Here is a 22,450-nt window from a genome sequence, read left to right as displayed (position 1 = left end):
TTGTTCTGTAGGCTCCTCTAGTGAGAGGGACTTTTAAAGGAGCACGCATCGCCCTTTCTGCTGCTACCCAAGAAGGCCCAGGAGGAAACTCTCTGGCTGAGTCCCACAGCAAACAATGTCACTGTGAGGTTTCACTGTAATGAAGAGACGATTCAGTAATTACTCAGAGAAACCAGAGGGTTTCAGAGATACTCTCCTGGACCACAGCATGCACAGGGATGCGAGCCTCGTCTTCTGGCTGCAGCCTTTGCGTTTGGTGTCAGATCTGAGTAATAAGCAACCTACTAAATGACTGGTGACAGTATTTACCCCTCCTCCTGCCCCAGCCCCACAACACTCAGAAGTCAGCCAATGCGAGAAAACTTCAATACCAAAACCTTCACCGAGAACAGTGAAACTTTCATTCTCTCCATTTTCCCACAAGTCTCAAAGTAATACTGGAAATTTTTTTCTTTGTCTCCAGTGTAATAAAAAAAAAAAAATGTGTATTTAGCAACAATCAAAAGTCAAGCCTGTTTTCGAATGTGAGATTACAGAGGAGGATTTTTCCAGAAGGTTCTCATGTATCGATTATGTAAGAACCACAGAAAGGTTTTATTTGTGACCGTCACCTGGGGGCTTTGAAGGGAGTCCAGTGGTTATGATTCCTGGAAATTGAGACGCTGAAATCCTTTGAAAGAATAAACCAAATTTCCAGCTCCAAAAGTATGGAAAGAAATATAAGAGTTTACAAACAAAAGGATGCCCTTCCACAGCTTCTTAGAAAGGAAACAAATTCATTCCATAATATGTTGTACATCAAATATTTCCTATGAACTCCATTTATTGACTTATCATTGGGACTCTATTATCTCTACTATTATTTCCTTAATGCTTTTCTTGAAGCCATCTCATTCTTTTACACTAAAATGTACATATCATTGCATAAGTGGAAAAGGTCAGCACACAAATAAGTATAATAAAAAACAAAATACTGTGCTTCAATTCCGGTCTCATGCTGTCACCTGTCTAAGACTTCTTTTTGTTATAGATCAGCAATGGTTTATAGATACTACAGAGAGGGGAGGGATTTCTCTGGGACGTCTCCCTTTAAGTAAATAAAAGGACTAAAATCAGATATTCTCTCTTGCTGGGATTCAATGCTATTAATGTCATGCCCATGTTTGACCTTAAATCATCTTACTTCCCACCATGGGACTGTGCCCCTAACTTTGGGAAAGTACTATATTAAAGCCTATACCTAACCCAAATCCCGGGGTCTCTTATTGATTAGAGTTCTTGTTCAAACAGAAGTGGATTGAAAGCAAGTGGAGTGAGCACTCTCCATCTTTCCTGGGATGCGGACAGTACTTGATCTAGATAAAGAAACCTCATGCCCTCTGTCCCAACTTAACCACTGCTGTGTCCCAAACCATCCCCAAACCCAGGGGCCACAGTCACATCTTCATTCCCTTGTCTGTGAGTTACATGGGGGTTGCCGATCTCAGCTGGGCTTAACTGGAGAGCTTGTCTCGGAGTGACTCTGATCTGCATCTCTCATCCTCGTTTCTGAGACTAATGGGCTAAAGGGGGCATGTTCTTTCATGACAGTGGCAGGAGAACAAGAGCATAAGTGGCATCATGCAAAGTATTTTAAGGCCTAAGCTTGCAACTTGTGATATGTGAATTAACCTCAATAAAGCTGTCATTGTAAAAGAAACTGAATTTAAAAAACCATCCAATTAGAAAGTGGGGAAAGATATGAAGAGATATTTCACCCAAGAGGATGTATGGGTGACAAATAGCACATGAAAAATGTTCAGCATCATTAGCCATTAGGGACACAAACATAAAAATCACATTGAGCCGGCTGGTGTGGCTCAGTGGTTGAGCATCAACCCCTGAACCAAGAGGTCATTGGTTTGATTCCCAGTCAGGGCACATGCCTGGGTTGTGAGCTGGATCCCCAGTGGGGAGCATGCAGGAGGCAGCCGATCAATGATTCTCTCTCATCATTGATGTTTCTGTCTCTCTCTCTCCCTCTTCCTTCCTTTCTCTGAAATCAATAAAAACATACCAAAAGTCACACTGTGATACCAGGACACACCTATTAATGAATGCATAAGATTAAAAAATAGTGAAAAACAACATTGGAGAGGATGCAGAGAAATAGGATCATTCATACATAGCTGGTAGGAATGTAAAATGGCACAGTCACTCTGAAAAATAATTTGACACTTACTTTTAAAACTAAAAAATAGATTTACCACACAATCTAGAAATTGCATTCTTGACCACTTGTCCCTCAGAAATGAAAACTTATTTTCACATGGAAGCTAGTACATGAATGTTCATAGTAGCTTATTTGTAATAGTCCCAAACTGGAAACCATTCAAATATTTTTCAAGAGATAAAAGGTTAAAAAAAACAACACTGTGGTACATCCATGCTATGGGCTACAAGTCAGCAACAAAAAGGATTTACTACTTAAACCAGAGGTCCTCAAACTTTTTAAACAGGGGGCCAGTTCACTGTCCCTCAGACCGTTGGGAGGGCCCGACTATAGTTTTAAAAAAAAAACTATGAACAAATTCCTATGCACACTGCACATATCTTATTTTGAAGTGAAAAAACAAAAAGGCAAAAACACCCGCATGTGGCCCGCGGACCGTAGTTAAGTCTTAAACACTTTATATATATATAACTTCCATGAACCTCTAGGAAATTATGCCGAGTTTTAAAAATAAAACTCATAATGATACATACATACATGTTTCCACTTATGTAACATTCATGAAATGATGTAATTATAGAACTGAAGAATAGTTTAGTGGTTTCCAGGGGTTAGAGATGGTGGGGATGGGGGTGGCTATAAAGCACAAAGAAGCCTTGTGGTGCAGTTAAGTGTCTTGCTTGTGGTGGCAGTTATGTGAAGCCATACATGGGATAAAATTGCACGCGCGCACACACACACACACACACAAAATTAAGTACATGTATAACATTGAATAAACTCTGTGGATTGTACCAATGCTTATTTCCTGGTTTTGATATTGTTAGTGTTGCAAGATGTTAACATAGGGGAGTCTGGATGAAGAGTGTATGGAACCGCTCGGCACATTTCTCTGTAACTTCCAGTGAGTTTATAATTATTTCAAAATAAAGTTTTTTAAAAACCTAAATGTATCCTTATGCAAAATTTGCTTCTCTTTCTGAATTCTCTAATTTCACATCCATAGATCTGAAAGCTAGACATATAGGCCTCAGCCCCAATTCCTCCTCATCCTTAACTCTCAAAATCAAAGAGGACAGAAACAACCATGAAACAGAAGAGGAAGGGAAAGGAGGAGGAGAAAGAACATTGATTAAATGCTTCTTCTCTCCAGCACTACACTTATAGCATTCCATGGCTGAAATAATTTATTCCTCATATCAACTCCATTATTATTCCCATTTTAAAGGTAAGGTAACTGAGGGTCAGAGGAGTTAATGGCTATGGACAAGGTCATCCAGCAAATTAGAAGGACAGGCTTTTCACCAAGGCAGCCTGACTCCAGAGCCCACATGCTGTGGAATAACCAGATTCAAAATTCACCCTCTCATTGTAGGCCAGTTCAAGAGTTCATTATTCTCTACTAGGACCAGGAATTAGCACAGGAACCTGCTGACTAGTCTCCTAATGCAGACCCAAAGGGAAGGAAGCAAGGCTTGAATGGTATACCCTACCATATATGCTTGAATGGTAAACCACACCAAACAAAGACAGTTTCCCAGGTTCCCCCATGCAAATATATATAGTTCTGTCAATTTGAATACATATGTTTAGTGCTATGGATGAAATAACCTACCATCTATTTACAAGGATTCAATATATGATAGGTGTTTGCAATGGTATATTATGTAAAATATATTAATTTGGAAATATTGCTATCCTCCCACTTTCTGAAATAATCTCCTTCAAACACTTCATACACATCTTTAACATCAGCAACTTCACAGTTTTTATCTAACACAGGTTTCCAGAGTATATTATCTTCATTTCTAAGTTATTTGAAAAATACTGCTTTTGAATCCATATTTTATGCTGTCCCTGAAAAGCTAAAAGACCCATTTATTTAGCATCAAGAAAATTTAGGGGTTTTTGTTTGTTTGTTTTGCTCTGTAGGTCAGTAGTTCTCAATACTAGCTGTCAGGTAAAATCATAGTGTATTAGAAGTACCCAAGAAACTAGATCTAATTGTTCTACACACACACACACACACACACACACACACAAAAGAAATGGTAATTATGTGACATGATAAAGGTGTTAGCCAACACTAGTAACTATATTGCAATACATAAATGTATAAAACCAACATGCTGTACACCTCAAACTTACACAATGTTATATGTAAATTATATTTCAATTTTTTTAAAGGGGGGAAAAACAACTTGGTAGCATTAAAAACTACCAATGCTCCAAAACAGTGATGGTCCTGGCCTGCCGTGGGCACTGGATGTGGCATGTTTTTAAGTTCCTGATATGATTCTAAGTGCAGCCTGAGCTGAGAACTGATGCTTCAATATAACTAGAGATTTCCACAATGTAATTTAGCAGTTCTGTCTTTAATATTTATTGATTTTCCTAGAGAGAGAAAGGGAGGGGGAGAAAGAGGAATATGGGCCTGGGAGCAGAATATCGATCCATGTACACCCCTGACCAAGGATCCAGCCCACAAACTGGGCATGTGCCCTAACCAGGAATCAAACCAGCAACCTTTTGGCACCTGGGACAATGCCCAACCGACTGAGCCACACTGGCCCGGCCTAGTGGTTCTCGGTCTTGATTACAAACACCAGTCCTTCCTTATCCACCGGGGATCCATTGCAAGACCCCCAACAGATGCCTAAAACCACAGGTAATACCGAACCCTATCAGTACCACACGTTTTCCTATATACAACTACCTATGACAAAGGTCAATTTATGAACTAGGCCCATTAAAGAGATGAACAACAACTAATCCTCAAATGGAACCATTATGACAAACTGTAATTAAAGTTGCGCGAACGCGGTCTCGCTCTCGCTCCACCCTCTCAGTACCTGTGGTCCCGTACTCACCCTTCTTAGGACGACGATGTGAGAGGACAAAATGCAAGCCTCCTCCGGTGCCAGCGCGGCCCGCCCTCCCGGCAGGAAACCGCTCTGCCACTCCTCTCCCGGGACCCCTCGCTGAAGTCCCGTTTAGGCGCCATGCTGCCTGGCGCCACCCGTGGCCGTCCCCCAGAACACGTTCTGTGTCCATTTGTCTTCCACCCACCAAGCTAATGCCTCGTCCCTCTTCACTAGGCCCCTACCACCCCGCGCGGCTACAGCTTTTGCAGTTGGAGACGCAACAGCAACACCAGCACCAACTTCTGTTTCCTTCTTCACGAGTGCGTGAGCAGCAGGCTCCTCGTTCCCATAGGCCTCAGCAGCCTCGGCAGACGACTTCCTTACCTTCCTTCTTAGGAACTTCCACCTTTTCTCGTAAAGGAAGTACTTTCCCCGCTTCTCTTCGGCATATCCCGGGCCATCATGAAGTAAAATTAGTGCGGCTTCAACGTAAGAGCTGGACACCCCAGCCCCACCTCACCCTCCCCTTAACCCCGCCGGCTGCCACGTGACTGCGTGCGTGCGTGCGTGCGTGCGAAGGACGCGGAGACGCTGGACTCTCGTCCCAAGTCACGTGAGATTTCAGCACTCAGCGCTGGCACCCGTTTAAACCTACGAATGGTGTCTTTCTGGATCTTCCCTGGACTCTGCTCAGACCCTGGTTGACCCCCGGGTCAGTGAAACCTGGGAAGGCGACCCCGCAGCCCAGCAGGGACAGCCGGGTAAGAATCTAGAAAGCTTTGTAAACACACTGCTGCCCAGCCTCCACCCTGCCCTTCCCAAGAGCCTCAGCTATTTGAAGGGAGGCCCCAGGGCGTTCTTAGGTTTTAAAACACCTCTGATGAATCGCCCAGGCAAGCCAGAATCCAGAACCTTCCATTTCACCAATTAGGAACATTGCTTTACAGGGAGGTTTAAAAGACTGTTTCCGAAGGCGAGGAAGATGGCGGCGGAGGTAAGCTCCTGTACTCGCCGCCTCCCACAACCACATCAAAATTACAACTAAAATACAGAACAGCCATCGTCCTGAACCGCCGGAAAGCTGGCCGAATAGAAGTACTAGAACTAGAGAAGTAAAGAAGAAAGCACACAGACTGGTAGGAGGTGCGGAGGCGAGGATCGGGCTGGTCTGGCACCCACATGTGCTTTTTTAATCTGGGAAGGAGGTTGTCCCTGCGGAGACCACCCGTGAGGAGCAAGGGGTCCCAGCCCCACACCAGACCCGCAGCTGAGGGTCCCAGAGCTGGGAAAAGGAGTCCCTACGGGCAGTAAGAACTATGGGCTGTAAAAACCAGGGCGGATTGGGGTTCAGTGACACAGAGGCTGCTGGAGACCAGGCTGTTCCTCTTACAAGGCCAACACCACAAACTGAACTTACAAGGTCCTGCTTCCTCTGAGCTCCAGGGCGAGGCTCTGGGAACACTGACACATACCAGGAGGAACTGGATTGTCTGGCATCGGGGCAGGAACTCAGGGTGGCTTTCTCCCAGATGGAGGTGCTCGCAGGGATTATTGTTCCTATGCTGGCACCTCCTTGGTCGCAGGGCTGACTGGCAGCCATTTCTACTTCTCACTGGTGATTCCCTAAGACCCCACCTCATCCAATTTATAACCCCACCCAAGCTGTTTGCAGCACCTTTTGCATATGAAAGGCTAAATCTTTCAAACAAGCTGCAGCTGGGTCAGAGAGCCTCAAACCTATCAATAAAAGGCCCAAGACCCAGCTCCAGCATCAGCCTGCCTTGCTTCACAGCTGGGCCTCATCTAGGCACTTCCAAACCTGATACAAAGAGGAAGAATGCAGATCTCTCTGTAGCTCCTGCTGGGTGGCCTCAGGCAGTGGCTGACTTTGCACCTCCCTGGAGTCCCAAGAGCCAGTGTACCTAGTGGTCAGTGTCAGACCATACCAGATTACAACTCTACACATCCATAAGCGACACACTCAAGGGGCAGACTCAGTGAGCACCAAAGCCCCATTAAAGCAAGTCCTGCTCATAGGGGTGTCTCCTGCACAGCAGCTCTCCCACTGTAGTCGAAGCTGCTCCTTACAGCCAATTGGCCTGGAGGTCAATTCCTCCCAGTGACCCCAACAGATGGTAAGAGATTCCGTGAGGACTCAAATATAAAGTGATTCCCCTTTTTTTTCTTAAAGAATGCCTCTTTATTTTTGCACATATTATTAACAACCATTTCTTGAATATTTACTACAGCTAGACAATATGGTAAATGTCTACCTGACCTCACTTAAACCGAAAAATATATATAGGATATGTAATTGTTATAATAATTCCCATGTTAAAGAAAACCAGTTGCAGAGTCCATTTGCCTAAGGTTTACCTGGTGCAGGAGACAGAATTCGGACGTAGGTCTTCAGCCATCTTCAAGATGTTTTCAGAAGAAAACCCCATGGTGGCGAGCATGGCATCATGGACAGAGGGAAGCACCACTGGGGAGGGGGTCAACAGACGTGCTCCCTTCTCCCTGCCTTTGCAACTCAGTAAGAGCCCCCTCCCTCCCCCCGCCCCACATTCCCTGGTTCCCCAGCTCTGTGACATCACAGGCAGCCTCCCCTCTGCTCCGCCAACTGCAGGTGAGTGAGGCTCAACAACGGTTAGACCTAAAAGTAGAAGGGGGTATTTGTTCTGTATTTAAAGGGATACTGTCTCCATCACTCCTTTTCTCTTTGCTCCAAAGTAAGTTAGGTAACTCTAACTTACCTTGACCCCACTGTTTCTCTCTCAGGGGCTCCAGGGGCCCCACCTGTGCTGAAAGACCCCTAGGGGCTCCTCCAGCGCCAGGAGAAGCCTTCCTGTTTGACCTTACTGATCTTTCTTGTTGTCCAAGTGCAGTGGCGTCACTGGAGACCTGAAGTTCAGAGCCCACAGGGGACAACCCAGGGCCCTTTTCTTTGGCTCTTGCTTCCCTCTAGAGGGGGGCACTGGCAGTGCAAGAAACACCACACCCCACCCGCCCCAGCCAGCATCAACTCAGCTTTTCAACATCAGCATTTGTTTATTGAGCCTTTCCAATGTCCAGAAAGCTCTGCTAAGCACTTTCCATCATGATTTAATCCTCACAACCACCTCCTAGGGCAGAGACTATTATGATCTTTTCCATTTCACAAATTAGGAAACTGAGTTTTGAGGGAGTAAACTTAAATGTCATAGCTAATAAGTAGTAATAGATCTTTAAGAATGATATCCCATGGTGGGTGGGTGGGGGGCATATTGAGCAAAACAGAAAATAGAACTCATGGACATGGACAACAGTGTGGTGATTGGGGTGAGCGGGGAGGGAGTATAAGGGGGATAAATGGTGATGGGAAAAATGAAATAAGAAAAAAAAGAACTATGCCTCAAAGAATATGCTAATAACTGCTATGCTGCTCTCCCCAAGAGCCTCTGCATTTCTGAAAAGGGTTCAAAAGTTCAAAACTCTTTGCTATAAACAGAGGAGAAAGCGCTGTGTTAGGGGAAGAGACCTCCATTCAATTAGTGAAACAACCGCTGAACTTACTTCTGGTTAAACAAGAGAACTACTGCCTCTGTGACAAAGTCTCTGAACAAAGCTAAGGGAGGATAGATAAGGAGGTTGGGGAGGTGTGAAGTGGTGGGCAGGTGGGATTTCAGAGCGAGGAGTGCTTAGGAATGGAGACTATCAGCTGGGGAAGCGTAACTACTATCATGTGTCTATTATTTTCAGGAGAAGGGTCACCAAGGCAGAGTTTCTTTAATGGATTATTGAGTGGGTTTAAAATAGGTTCTGGTGACTACCTGTTACCATGGTTACAGAGCAATTGTCTTTACTTAGGACTGTGAAAACATCTTTTTTATTCTCAGTTTCCCCTTTTTGGTCTTCCTTCAACCAAAGCTGCAGGAGAGATTCTTGGGGATTGTCCAGATCCTCACCACTGTCATCAACTTTTTTTAAAAGTTCCATTTGTCCACTTACAGAGACCTTTTCTGTTTCAGCATCAACTAGCCCATTGGTTGGCAAACAGCGGCTCCCGAGCCACATGCGGCTCTTTGGCCCCTTGAGTTTTTAGCAAAGGCCAGCCATCTTAGGAGTACCCTAATTAAGTTAATAACAATGTACCTACCTATATAGTTTAAGTTTAAAAATTTTGGTTCTCAAAAGAAATTTCATTCGTTGTACTGTTGATATTTGTTTCTGTTGACTAATGAGTTTGTCGACCACTGAACTAGCCTGATGTCTTCTTGCTTTTGTCTTTGACTCATCTGTGGAATCAGCTGAGCCAGCGGCTGCATAAAAGTATTTGACTCTCTGGACAACAGCCACTGAACGACTATAAGACAAACAATAGTAATTTAAAGTATCTTAAGGAGAGACTGGAAGGCACTCCAGAATCATGGTCCTTGATTTCCCAGGCATGATCAAGAAAATGCACTTCAAATGATTCCCTGGGTCTCCTTTGGGCAGCCAGGTTGCCTCTTGTTTGGGCTACATTAGCCTCAGCTGTGGTATTAATCCAGAACCAGCATAGTTCATGCTCCCTCTGATTAGGCAAACTAAAAATTCAAAGGTATTCTTATTACTATCCATAATTATTTGAGCTAAGGATTGTCAGTTGGTCAGTGTGCCCTAGTTGGGCTGTATACTGTTTCAGCCAAGGTCAGGGACAGTGAACACCTTGAGTTGTCCAGCTCCTATGGAGAGCTCCTGTCCCCAGAAGTCTGCTGGTTGACTCCTCCCAATGCTGTGTAAGAAGACGTAGTCCACAGAGGCTGTTGGGGAGTGATATGCTTGGCGTGGTCCAAGTGTTGGTCACATTGACTACAGGACATAAGCTGACTAAAGTGAGCTTCTTTCATTAATTTGACAAGGCAGAAGCTGTGCCCATGAATGTTTCAAGGGATTCAAGGCAAATTTTTAGCAATTACTTTGTTCATACAAATTAATCACCTAAAAGACCTCCAAACATTAGTTCTCAGGGCTTGTTCCATTCCTTCATTATAAAACATTTCCTTCCACATTCAACATACACCAGCCAATCTAAAACAACGCAAAAACCCAGGAGGCAAGAGTTGATATGAATAGATGAAGAAAACTGAAACTAAAGCAAGCAGCATAAGAATAAGCATATTAATGGCAAGCATTTTTGCTAACTGGTGTATCTCCAAAACAAAAGATTGGATTGCTTTATATAAATTTCTATTTGTTTATAAATCCTAAGAAATTCATTAAAGAGAGTTCAATGACATGTGTCAGAGCTGAAATCATACTGAAAAATCCACTTGGCAACAGATCCAAAAGACTGTTGGAGGTTGGGGCTAAATGGACCCTGGGTCTAACTTTGTTGGTCCAAGGATCCCACACAATGGGGACATCTGTATGTGTCTAGTCGGCTGGATGTATCTAGCCACAATATAGAAATTGTGCTATATTGAATAGCTTGTGTTTAGGAAGGTAAAGACTTTGTATCATTAAGAGGTCAGGGGTAAAAGAAACAGGGAAATCAGTTAGGAAGTTATTGCCATAATTTAGGCAAGAGATGATGGTGGCTTGAACCAGGATATATATAGCAGCAGAGAAAGTGAGAAGCAAGTACCCATGAGTGAGATAACTCACATAGTGAATTGAATATTGAGAGAGACATTAACCAACACCAGGATAACAAGTCCCTAAGAGGGGGTTTTGCCACCAATAGGGAAGTGAGAACAGGAAGTCCAGAGACAAAAAAAAAAAAAAAAAAAAGAGTTTGGGACAAAGAAAGATACACAGAAATAGAAGTTTGGGACAAAAACAGGCTTTATAATTCTGGACCATCAGAACTAGAAAGATCCTTGAAGAGACCATCCAGCCTAACCCTCTTCTTCGTGATGAGGAGTCTGAGACAGAGACCAGCATGTACTTACTTAAAGCCATATCGCAAGTTAGTAATAGAACCAGGACCTGACCCTACAAGACTATGCTTCTGTCCACGTTCTCATGGGACCCAGGCCAGCTGGAATCATTCACAGCCAATGTGCCACATGGAGGGAAATGAGATGACTGCTGACAGGCACTTCTTGGGGGCCTAGCACCCCAGGGGTCACTTTTCATATAGTATTTAACCCTTTTCTTCTGCAAAGCAGGCACCATGATAAAAGTGAGGCTCAGGAAGGTTAAGGAATTTACCCAAAAACAGGCACCTAGAAAGGGGGTAGAACACAGACCTGTCTGAATGCTGAGCATGCTCAGGTGCATCTCTGAACGAGAGCCGCAAGTTTGCTGGAGCGGGGTCCTCTCTGGACTGTAAGCACAGGCAAAGGACTCGCATTTTTCAGCCATGGTCTTATGTTTATTTAGGAAACAGCCCTGCTCAGGGAACTGGGCTCAAATTCAACATCGGCTGATTCAACACACTGGCCCTGCAGACAACGCTGGGACTGTGAGGCTTTGACTCCTTTCCATGGGTAAGAAAACTATAAGAATTGGGAGAATGCCTTAAGAGTGGCCAACCTAGGCAGACAGGTGTGGACCTGCCAGCCATGGGGAACTACAGAAGGTCTGGGAGAGGGGAAGGCTATTATACTTTGGGAGAGGCTGACCCAAGAGGACCTTCATCACAGACAATTCCCAGTGGGCACCTCACATTCAGATCCCACAACATGGCCCTCTATGTTTGTCCTCCTGCAGCATGCCCCCGAAACCTGGCCTCCAAGATCTTCTGTTCATGCTGCCGAGACTCCGACGAGACCTCTTCCACAGACGACTCCTCAATCTCTAGTCAAATGCAAGAGCAGCAACCTGGTAGGTACCAGACCAGGTGCCAGGCCTCTCTGGACCTCGTTTTGCACATCCCCCTCCTGCTGCGATACCCTCGGATTTCTTTCAGCTTCCGAGGGATAATTTCTACCTAAAATAAGGTGGGAGGTGGGTGGCCATGTACCCAAACCAATGCACAATAGAGCTTAAAATCTTGCTACTTAGATCCGTGGACCAGCAATATCGGCATCACCTGGGAGCTTGTTAGAACTGTACTTTCAGACTCCGGTCCACACCTCATGTTAAGAACCTGTATCTTAACATGACCTCTGGGTAAATCTGAATGTACATTATCGTTTTAGAAAACGCTTTCTTAAAGGTAAAAAAAAAATTGGTTAAGATCCTTGCCGTTAGGTATCTGACTAGTTCTAACCAGCTCTGCCACCAAATTGGGCAAGTCACTTGACCTCTCACTCTGAGTATCAGCGTCCTTTCCTGCAAAATGAGCACATTCATGATGGGTCACTACTTTCCAGGATCACTGGAAGGATTAAATGAGGTGATATATTTAAGCACCTAGCACAAGGACTGCACAACAAACATCAACAAATGGAAACTCGATATGGGTATTGGCCAGGATAGGATAGGCTCTGCTGCTAAAAAAGTCATGAAATCTCAATGGTCTACAAAGTGAAAGTGTGTTTCTTGTTTACCTAATGTCTTCAGCCAGGGCTTCCGGGACACGTAGCTTCCAAGGCTGCGTGTACAAGGGAAGTGAGTGAGGAGGAAGTTTGTGATGACAGTCTTCTTGATGATCCAGGGCGAACGAAGGTCATCATGGACAAGACTGTGGGGGTCAAAATCACCAATTTCAGATGGAAAGAAAAAAACCACGAAGCTTTACTGTCAAGCTCAGGCAAAGCTAGGACTGACGGACACGTGGTGGGGAGTGTGGGGCAGGGCTAGTAAGGCCTCTGGCACAGTCATGCCAAGATATAGGAGAGTTCAATGGCAAGGGAAAATTCACATGGTATATTTTCCCAGAAATCAGCACCGAGGGTCTTTAAAATACTTCCCCTGGAAGTAGTTCCACAATAAAAAACAAGCAGCTTTAAAATGTCAACCCCTTTTTCCAAGATAATAATAGTGATCATTACTGAGACCCCATTACACGCAAGACACTATCTGGGCCCTAGGATCATAGCTGAGATAAAATGACTCCTCTACTTTTCAGAGCTTACACACTAGTAAAGTACTATTATCATCTGATCCCTACAATTCCTCTAAGAAGTGGACATGATTATCCTAAACAGATGTCTCATTTTGCAGATCTGAGAACAGGTGGAAGGAAGGTGAAGCAATTTGCTCAAGATATGCAGCTCATAACTGACAGAACCATTTATTCTATCACAGAACGCAGCTCAGTCTGTTGACAGAACTCTGTGGTATACTTTCAGGAATCTAGAAGCATATAAAAACAAAGCCTTATATGCAAAAATGTTCATCAGGACAGTATTTTTTATTGTTGTTGTTAATCCTCACCTGAGGATATCTTTCCATTGATTTTGAGAGAGAATGGAAGGGAGGGGGAGAAACAGAGAGAAGCATAGATGTGAGAGAGGCCCCGACCAGGTCTGGGGATCAAGCCTGCAACTGAAGTACGTGCCCTTGACCGGAATCGAACCCAGGGCCCTTCAGTCCTTGGGCCCCACTCTATCCCCTATACTTGGGGAGAGGCTACAGCACAATAGTATTTATGTAAAGTCTAAACACCCAACAATAGAACATTGGTTAAATAAACCTTAACTTATCCCTAAAATAGAATATTATACAACCATTACTTCTGAAACTTGAGTGACATGAGAAAATGTTTATAATGTAATGTGTAAAGTAAAATGCATTTGTAATGTATAAGAGGTGGTGGACTGTAAAGACATACATAGGAAAAGACTGGAACTGTGATAATATCTGAGGGGAGGGGTGTTTGGGGCATTTTTTTCCTACTTCATAGTCTTCAGTATTTCCTAGCTTTTCTATGATGGATATGCAATTACATGTATAAACAGGAAAAAAGTAAACTTCATCTTTTAAAAAGAATACGCATCTTAAATCCAGCACCTGCATACGATGGGGGCACTCGGAGACTAGAGGAGGTAGATTGGGGTGCTCCCCATCCCACTGCTTCAGAGCAGACCCGAATGTCTTCCCCTCCGGCATCTCCTCTGTGCCTCCCCACATGACCACGTGAAATTTTCACTGCCAGGTTTGCAGGCGAGTGAGCTTGACCGACAGAACCCTACTAGTAAGTACACTAGTACAGCCTCCAGCTTGCCTTTGGGACAATCCATGATCCAGTCAGAAAAGGACTCCTGGTCTAGCAGCAGTGATTTTGATGGTGAGTTGCAAATTGGGATCTAACACTGGCCAGGAACTCCTGGAGCAGGGGGCCTTGTCCTAATGATATTTGAGCTAAGTGAGCTCACAGGAGAGGCAGGATCACTCCCATCAGGGCTCTGTAGTCATATTCTAGAACATGCTGGAAAGTGGCCAAGGAGGTAGGACCTGCCTGCATGCTCTTCCAAGCGAGGAATTACCCGGAGCAGGTCTTGGAGGACACTCAGCTTGCAAGGCTGCGTGTACACGGGAAGAGAGTGAGGAGGAAGTTTGTAATGACAACCTTCATTACAAAGGTCTAGGAGGGGAGCACACACACCCATCCCTCCCTTTGAAGCCCTGTGGCATTGTCATAAGTGTGTATTTTGTGTGATTGCCTAATGTCTGCTTCGGGCACCAGACAGTCCGTTCCAGGAAGACAGGGCCCATATCAGTTTTGTTCCCCCAAATGCAGCCAGCTGCACGGCAAGTCAACTGTGCCAGAAAATGCTTAGGAAGTGAGCGTAGTCCTGAGCTCAGTGGGGTGAAAGGTCTCTGGGCCGTGGAAGGACAGAAGCGTGGTCCGGACAGTGGGCACGGTCCAAGAAGAAGAAACACAGCCACATTGCTAGGCACCAACTCTGTGCCCGGGTGAGCTCCCTATGAGGCCAGCTGTTGAGCTAAGAACCAAACAGCCCAGTCATTCCAGAATTCTCCTAAGAGCCAAACCCTCCTTGCCAACAGAATCTCACACAAAGTGCAATTTCTATAGAAGATCAAAGGGGGATCCGTTTTACTTGAAAGGAGGATGGGGGGCCAGGAGCCCCACTAGCTAGCCCTCCCCTTCCTTCTCCCCTCTGCACTCACCAGAGGGCTCCATGGAACCCAGTTTAAAAACCCGCATCTCATTGTATAGGGAGAGAACTTCCCAAAAGCCCACCAGGGCGTGGCATCATGGTCAGAACCAGGATGGGCCTAATTCTCCCACTTTCCAGGACCCTGCACTTGGCCAGGCCCCGTACGGTCACTGAATGCACCCACAGAGTACAATGCAGAACCAGGAATCCCCAGGGGAGTGGGCCTTGTCCCTCTCACAAGTGACTTCTGAGTCCCTGGCTGCAGTCTCCGTGGCTCATACAGCATTCCAGAATCAGACAAAGATTGGGGGGGGTGGGGACGGGGCGCTGGGAGAGGACAGGGGCCATCCAGCCAGGCCCAAAGCAAAGTCTTCATCAGCATGTTTTCCTTTCTTCTTTCATCTATGAATACAGATGTTCCCCAAAGAGGTTTTCAAAAGAGAAACCTAGACCGCTACTCGCAAATTCAGTGGCCATTCCAGCCGTGCCTCATTGGGAGACCCTGAAGATTCTAGGTGGGGACCCCACCCAGGTCTCCACTGCGGGAATGTCTCCAGGAGGAAGAGGGGGTGCACAGGGGCCATGAAGACTGATTCAGAAACTCCCCACTGGAGGAGAAGATGTCGGAGCCATCCCTGTGAGCCAGCAAGTCACTTCAGCTCCTAAGAAAACCACTGAGGGGGGAGCTGCCTCCAATTAAAGTCCTTGGTCACATCGCAGAACTGTGTCTCTCTTTTCCCCTCTCCCTTACCCTGGAGAATGTCTTCCAAAACGTCTTACCCTTTTGAAATATGCTAACCTAACATCTAACTAACCTGAAACACAATTTTTTAACCTTTGGGATAGCCTTTTTTTTTCATTTTGAGATCATATCAAACTTACAGAAAAGTTGCAAGAATGGTACAGGGGCCGAAACCGGTTTGGCTCAGTGGATAGAGCATCGGCCTGCAGACTGAAAGGTCCCAGGTTCGATTCCAGTCAAGGGCATGTACCTTGGTTGCGGGCACATCCCCAGTGGGGGGTTTGCAGGAAGCAGTTGATGGATGTTTCTCTCTCATCAATGTTTCTAACTCTCTATTCCTCTCCCTTCCTCTCTGTAAAAAATCAATAAAATATATTTAAAAAAAAAAAAAAAAGAATGGTATAGGGGACTCCTACTCACCTTTTACCCAGATTTGCCCACGGGTTACATCTCCTCCGCTTACTTCACCATTTCTTTTCTCTCTCTCCCTGGAACTTTTTTCTAAACCATTTGAGAGTGAGTTGTGCATAGCGTATCCCTTTACCCCTAAATTCTTCAGTGTGTATTTCCCAAGAATACAGACATTCTTACATAACCACAGGACAATTATCAAAAACAAAAAAATCAACAATGGTTTGGGCACATGTCCAGAGGCAACCAATGGATTTGTCTCTCTCACTTCAATCGATGTATACCTCCCCCCGCCCCCCGCCCCCCCCACCCCCCCACCCCACCCCCGCAACTCTAAAAGTCAATGAAAAAAAATCCTCGGGTGAGAATTAACAAGAGAAAAAAAAATTCAACAGTGATACAATACTATTCAAATGTCATCTGTTGTCCCCAAAATGTCTTACAGCTACTTTTTGCCCAGTCCAGGATCTAATCCAAGACCATCAGCTGCGTGTGGTAGTCACAGCTCCTTATTCTCCTTTAACCTGGCGCCTCGGTGGTGTTGATTCCTGCCATCTACAAATGGCTTTTCCTTTGTTCAAACCCATTTTTTCGTCTTTCATGGCTCTTTTTAAATGTTCATTTACATTTTGCAAAATTGTTATTAAATTTTGTTCTAAGTACTTTATCTTTTCTGTTGCCATTGTAATTGGGGTTTTTCTGTCATTCTTACTGCAAGTAGTTATTGTTTGTGGGTACAAACACTATTGAGTTAACTGTTATTTTATGTCTTGCTTCCTTTCTGAATTGTTATTGTTTGGGCTAATTTTATCATTGACTCCCTTATGGCTTACCAGGACAATTTCTATACCATCTATAGCTTCTTCCGTTTCTAATTCTTACATCTCTACTTTATCTTGTCTAATTACAATGGCTAATGCCACTAGTACAATGTTACATGATGAGAGAGTGGATATCTGTGCTTTATCTGTATTTCATAAGAAGTACCTCTGTTGGCCCAGAGATTGAGACAGAGATAGATATCATATTAAGGGGATATCCATCAATTTTCTTTTTTTTCTTTGTTCTAGCGTCTATGGGGAAAATCTCTCCTCATATTTAACCAACTTTCCATTCCACAAATAAATTCCACCTGATCATAATGTATTATTTTGACAATATGAAGTCTGATTCAGTTCACTAATGTTTAATAGTTTTGTTATCAATAGGTGATATCACTGTAATTTTCTTTTTTGCATTGTCTTTAGCAGACTTAGTTATCAATATTATATACTTTCTTCATAAAAAATGCATTAAAAATCTTGGGAGCTTTATTTTGTTGTATTTGCTCTAGAACAAATTATGAAGCATTGGAACTATCTGGGCTTTGAAAGTTTGGTCAAATTCCCCTGTGAAACCATCTGGGCCTGTTGCCTTTGGAGGGAGGGGGAGTGTAGTTTTTTGATGAATTTCTCTATTTCTTCTGTAGAAATTAATAGAGTTTTCTGCCTCTAATGCAGTCATTTTTATAAACCATTTCTCTAGGAAATTATCCACTTCTAGTTTTTCAAACGTATTTGCATAAAGGTATATAAAGTACTCTCAATATTTTTATAATTTCTTTTGTCTCAATGGTTATTTTCCCTTATCCTTTCTAAGTTTATATATTTGCGTTTTCTCCCTTTTTTCTGATAAGTAACTATTAAATACTCTTAAGTAACTATTTTTTGTTAATTTTTTTGTAAGAGATTTTGGTTTATCATTTAGATATCTGCTTTTTATACTCTACTTAAGTAATGTCAGTGTTTAATTATTGGTACTATTTTTTATTGGATGTTCTTTTGATTAGTGATGTCTTTTTTCTAACTTTTTGAATTGGAGATTTATTTTGTTGACACAAGTATTTAAGGACTATGGTAGACAGAATAATGGCCCCCAATGATGTCTTTGTCCTACTTCTCAGAACCTGTGACTATTACCTTACCTCATAAAAGGGGATCAAGGATGCAGGGTACAATTAAGGCTGTGAGTCAGCTGACTGAGATGGGGAGAGCGGGCCCATGTAATCACAGGGGGAGAACTCTGCAGCCCAGCTCTGGGGCCGATTTCTGTCACCACAGCACAGAGGCCAGGGCAGAAGGAGGGACAGTGGCGGCGGCAGGTAATACACCAGCATTTCCTCTGGAGAAGGAACTGAAGGAGAAGGAACTGAAGTGGTCCAATCCGTTTGTGAAACAATTTGCCAATACCAACCCTGAACCTTTAAAACGCCCCAGCCTCTGATCCCTCCTCTTTCTGCCAATGATCAGATGCATCACCTTGACCAAGATACCTAATAAACATGCCGTGCCTCAGTGCCCGTGCCCCGGCTCTGTGACATCACAGAAAGCCTCACTAAAGATGAGTGAGGCTCGGAGGTTAGACCTGAGGCCGGGGGAGTGGGGGAGGGGCGTTCTAAAGGGACACTGTCTCCACCACTCCTGGACACCTGTTCTCTTTGCTCCAAAGTTAGGTAACTCCCCCTCACCTTGACCCCACGGTTTCTCTCTCTGGGTCCCAGTCTCCAAAGCTGTGCCAAATGACCCCCGCAGGTTCCTCAGCTCCAGAAGACGCCTTCCTGCTGACCTTGTTCTTCCTGTGGGGTCCCTGGAGACCTGAAGTTCAGAGCCCACAGGGGCCAACCTTTTCTTTGGCTCCTGCTTCCACCTAGAGGAGCGCACTGGCAGTGCTAGAAACACCACACCCCACCCACCCGCACAGCCAGCATCTCCTACGTCACCATCGTTCGCATTATTGAGCGCTTGCTACGTGCCAGACATCTGTCACCCAAGCCTCCCAGAAACATTCTGGGGTAGGTTTTACCATCCCCATTTTACGGTTAAGATAACTGAGGTCCGAGGAGGTTAAACTGCTCTAAATTACACAGCAAGGTCCAGCAAGAATTACTAGTATAGCCCACCTCCATTTACGTAAAAAAATTGTATGGCCTGGGCACATGTCTAGGTTGTGGGCTCAATCCCCAGTAGGAGGTGTGCAGCCAATCAATGATTCTAATCATTGCTGTTTCTATCTCTCCCTCTCCCTTTCTCTCTGAAATCAATAAAAAGAATTTTTCTTTAATGTGTGTTCTTCATTGCTCTGCTGCTCCACCAAGCTTCAGGAGGAACCTTTCCATTTGAAAACCAGTGGCCGCCAACCTTCTGAGGTGGTTCTGAGCATCTCTTCCTCTGGAATTGCCTGTAGGGTGAGGCCGTAGACAGCACAGGCTCTGGCACCAGCCAATACTACGGTACAATCCCCACTGCTGCTCTCGGCTGTGAGACCTGGGAAAGTTCAGTTCCGACACCTGAAAATTTAAAGTCCTGCCTTGCAGAGTGATGCTGGAAGTTAAGAGAGCTGATAGATGTCAAAGGACCTGTCCTAGATACTCAATGAATGCCATTGTCCTCGACAACTTGGCTGTTTCTCTTGTTTATCTTCTAAGATTGAATTCACTGGGAAAACGAGGTAAGTTCAGAATCAGGATGTTTCTATCCATTTCTGTGAGCAGGGAGTAAAACCCCTCTTAATAGAAGGGAGAATGGGGATGATAATGGCCATATTGTTGTCCACAAGAGAAGGCTCATGTGTCTATTCACACAATATTGCAAGGGCACCTCCTCTGTGCAAAGCCCTGTGCTCAGTGCTGGGGTTCAGCGATACACTGGACCCATCCCTGCCTCCTTGAGAGCGAGAATCTCTCCCACACATTCACTGCCATCTCCTTTGCACGGTGCTGCCACCAGTAGGTCCCCAATAAATACATGCTGAGCAAATGTCTCATTCCCAGACGTAACGAAGGCTTTGGAGAAGAATGAGGTGGGGAAGGGAAGAGGGAGTTCTGGGGGAAGGAAGGTCTAAATAGGGTGAATTAAATAGGGTGAACAGGCCAGAGGCCTCTCTAGGAAAGGTGACCTTTAAGCAAGGCTTGAAGAAAGAAGGGACCGAGTCTCTCGGACCTCTGGGGAAGAGCACTCCAGGCAGAAGGTGGAGCCTTGGTAAAGGCAGCTAGAATGGAGGGTGGGAGGAGACAGCAGGGAGGAGTGGGGGAAGGCAGTATTAGATTACCAACTTGGCCTGGACACAGGAATGAGAGCAGGCAATGGCCAGGGGCCCAGAAGAGAGAAAGGAGGTTGGAAATGAGTTAAGGATGTACAACCTTTGAATGTGGATCATAATAGCTGGATCTTTGGAGAGATGAAGCGGTCCAACCACCACCTGTTAGAGATGGGAGCCTAGGCCCAGAGACAGGCATGGACTAACCCAAAGCCACACAGCAAGTGAGTGCTTTTAATTGGCAAGACTGAGCCGCAGCATCATGCTCCCATGGCACCAGGGCCAAGCTGGAATAGAGCCAATAAGTTACACCCAGGAAAGCGAAGGCAAAGAGGGTGAGCACTGAGCCAGCACCTAGGTGCACCTGCCATCACCGTGGTCACTTGACGTACAGTTAACTATTTGTTCCAAGGTGGGTACCACTATTCCCATTTTCCAGATAGGAAGGAAAGTGAGGCTCAAAGAGATTACAGAATCAGCCCAAGGGCAGATACTAAAAAACAGAAGGTAAATCTGACTTCTAAACACAGCCTTCTCCGTGGGCGCTGCAGCATGCGTGTGCTGGGCTCTGCTGGCATTTTCCAGTCTCATGTTCACTCAAGGAAACAGCCCTGCCCAGAGAACTGTGCCAGACCTCCAGGTCTGCCGACTCAACAGGGCGCCTCTGCAGGTAGACCATCAGAGTAGAGGGTCCGAGCCCTTTCTTGGGTAAGAGAACTCTGGACAGAAGAGGAAGGACTGGCCAGAGGTAGGCCCGCGCAGGTGAGCCTGGGCCTGCTGACCTCAGGGAACTCAGGAGGTCTGGGAGGGAGGGGTGATGCCTTGGGAGAGGCTGGCCCAGTATGACACACTGCTGAAATAACAATGGGCTTCTGAGATGGGGGCTGCAGAGCCAGCCCCACCCCAGTACCCTTTCCTCTCCCCACAGCCCACCAAAACATGGCGTCAAAGTTCTTCTGTTGTTGCTGTGAGGCCAGCGAGGGGCCTCCTAACACTGTCCACCCCTACGATGCAGCAATGTCCCAAGAGAATCATCCACGGACCTTCGGTAGGTTCCAGACGTGGCTGTGAGGTAGTTGGCAAGAACACCAGAGTCTCCCCAGCCACCTTTTGCTGGAACCCCCTCAGATTTCTTTCAGCCTGTTGGGGGTGTGGGAGGGGAGTAATTACCCAAACCTGTTAAGATACATCCTAAAGACTATATTTATTAGATATTAAAGATCACTGGCTTGCGTGTGACATACCTGCTTGAGTTCTGCCTCAGCTACCTACTAAGCTGGAGCATGTCAGTGGATCACTCTCTGAGCTTCAGCATCTTCCTCTGTAAAATGAAGATGATAACACATCGCCTACTTTTCAGAATGTTGGGAGGATGAAATGGGGCAACACAGATAAGTGCTTAGAATATGGCACCACACGAAGGTACTCAACAAATGGAAACTGTGTATGTGTAGTAGTCAGGACCAGCTAGGCTATGCTGATGTAACAAGTAAACTCTAAGATATCAACTGTTTAACCCAATTTAGGATTATTCTTAGCTCAAGCAAGCAGAATTTTATTAAGCCAAATGGGATAAGACCAAGATTGTTTATTCATGTGTAATTCAAAGCCTTGTCCTTCACTTTCAGATCTAAACACAAGTCCTCACAGAAATGGTGGGCAAAAGAGATGCCCCCACCCCAACAACACGATGATGAAGGCATGTACTATTGGGAGACCCTGAGGGTTCAACTAGTCAGGAAGCAGCCCTACGCAGGTCACCGAGGCGGCCCAGCTGTGGGAGTGACTCCGGGAGGAAAAGGGAGGCGAACAGGGACCATGAAGACTGATTCAGAAACTCCCCCGAGGAGGAGAAGACGTTGGAGCCATCCCTGAGCCACCAGCAAGTCACCTCAGCTCCTGAGGAAGCCACTGCTGGAGGAGCTGCCTCCAATTAAAGTCCTTGGTTGCATCATAGGACTGTGTCCCTCTTTTCCCCTCCCCCAGCCCTACTTCAGCGATTCCCTTGCATGTGGAGTAATTAGAACCGAGTGTCTTAAAAAGAAATGTTACTTTATCATCCTAAAACATTTCAGTCACTCCTAACCAACCTAGCAAGGACGTGTCTAGGAGAGGCCAGCTAGTGTAATGGGCAGTTATCCATGGATGCTGTAATACATGACTAGACCTT

This window comes from Cnephaeus nilssonii, assembly GCF_951640355.1.
Source record: "Cnephaeus nilssonii genome assembly, chromosome: 14".
NCBI classification, from domain to species: domain Eukaryota; kingdom Metazoa; phylum Chordata; class Mammalia; order Chiroptera; family Vespertilionidae; genus Cnephaeus; species Cnephaeus nilssonii.
This window is presented reverse-complemented; position numbering follows the sequence as displayed.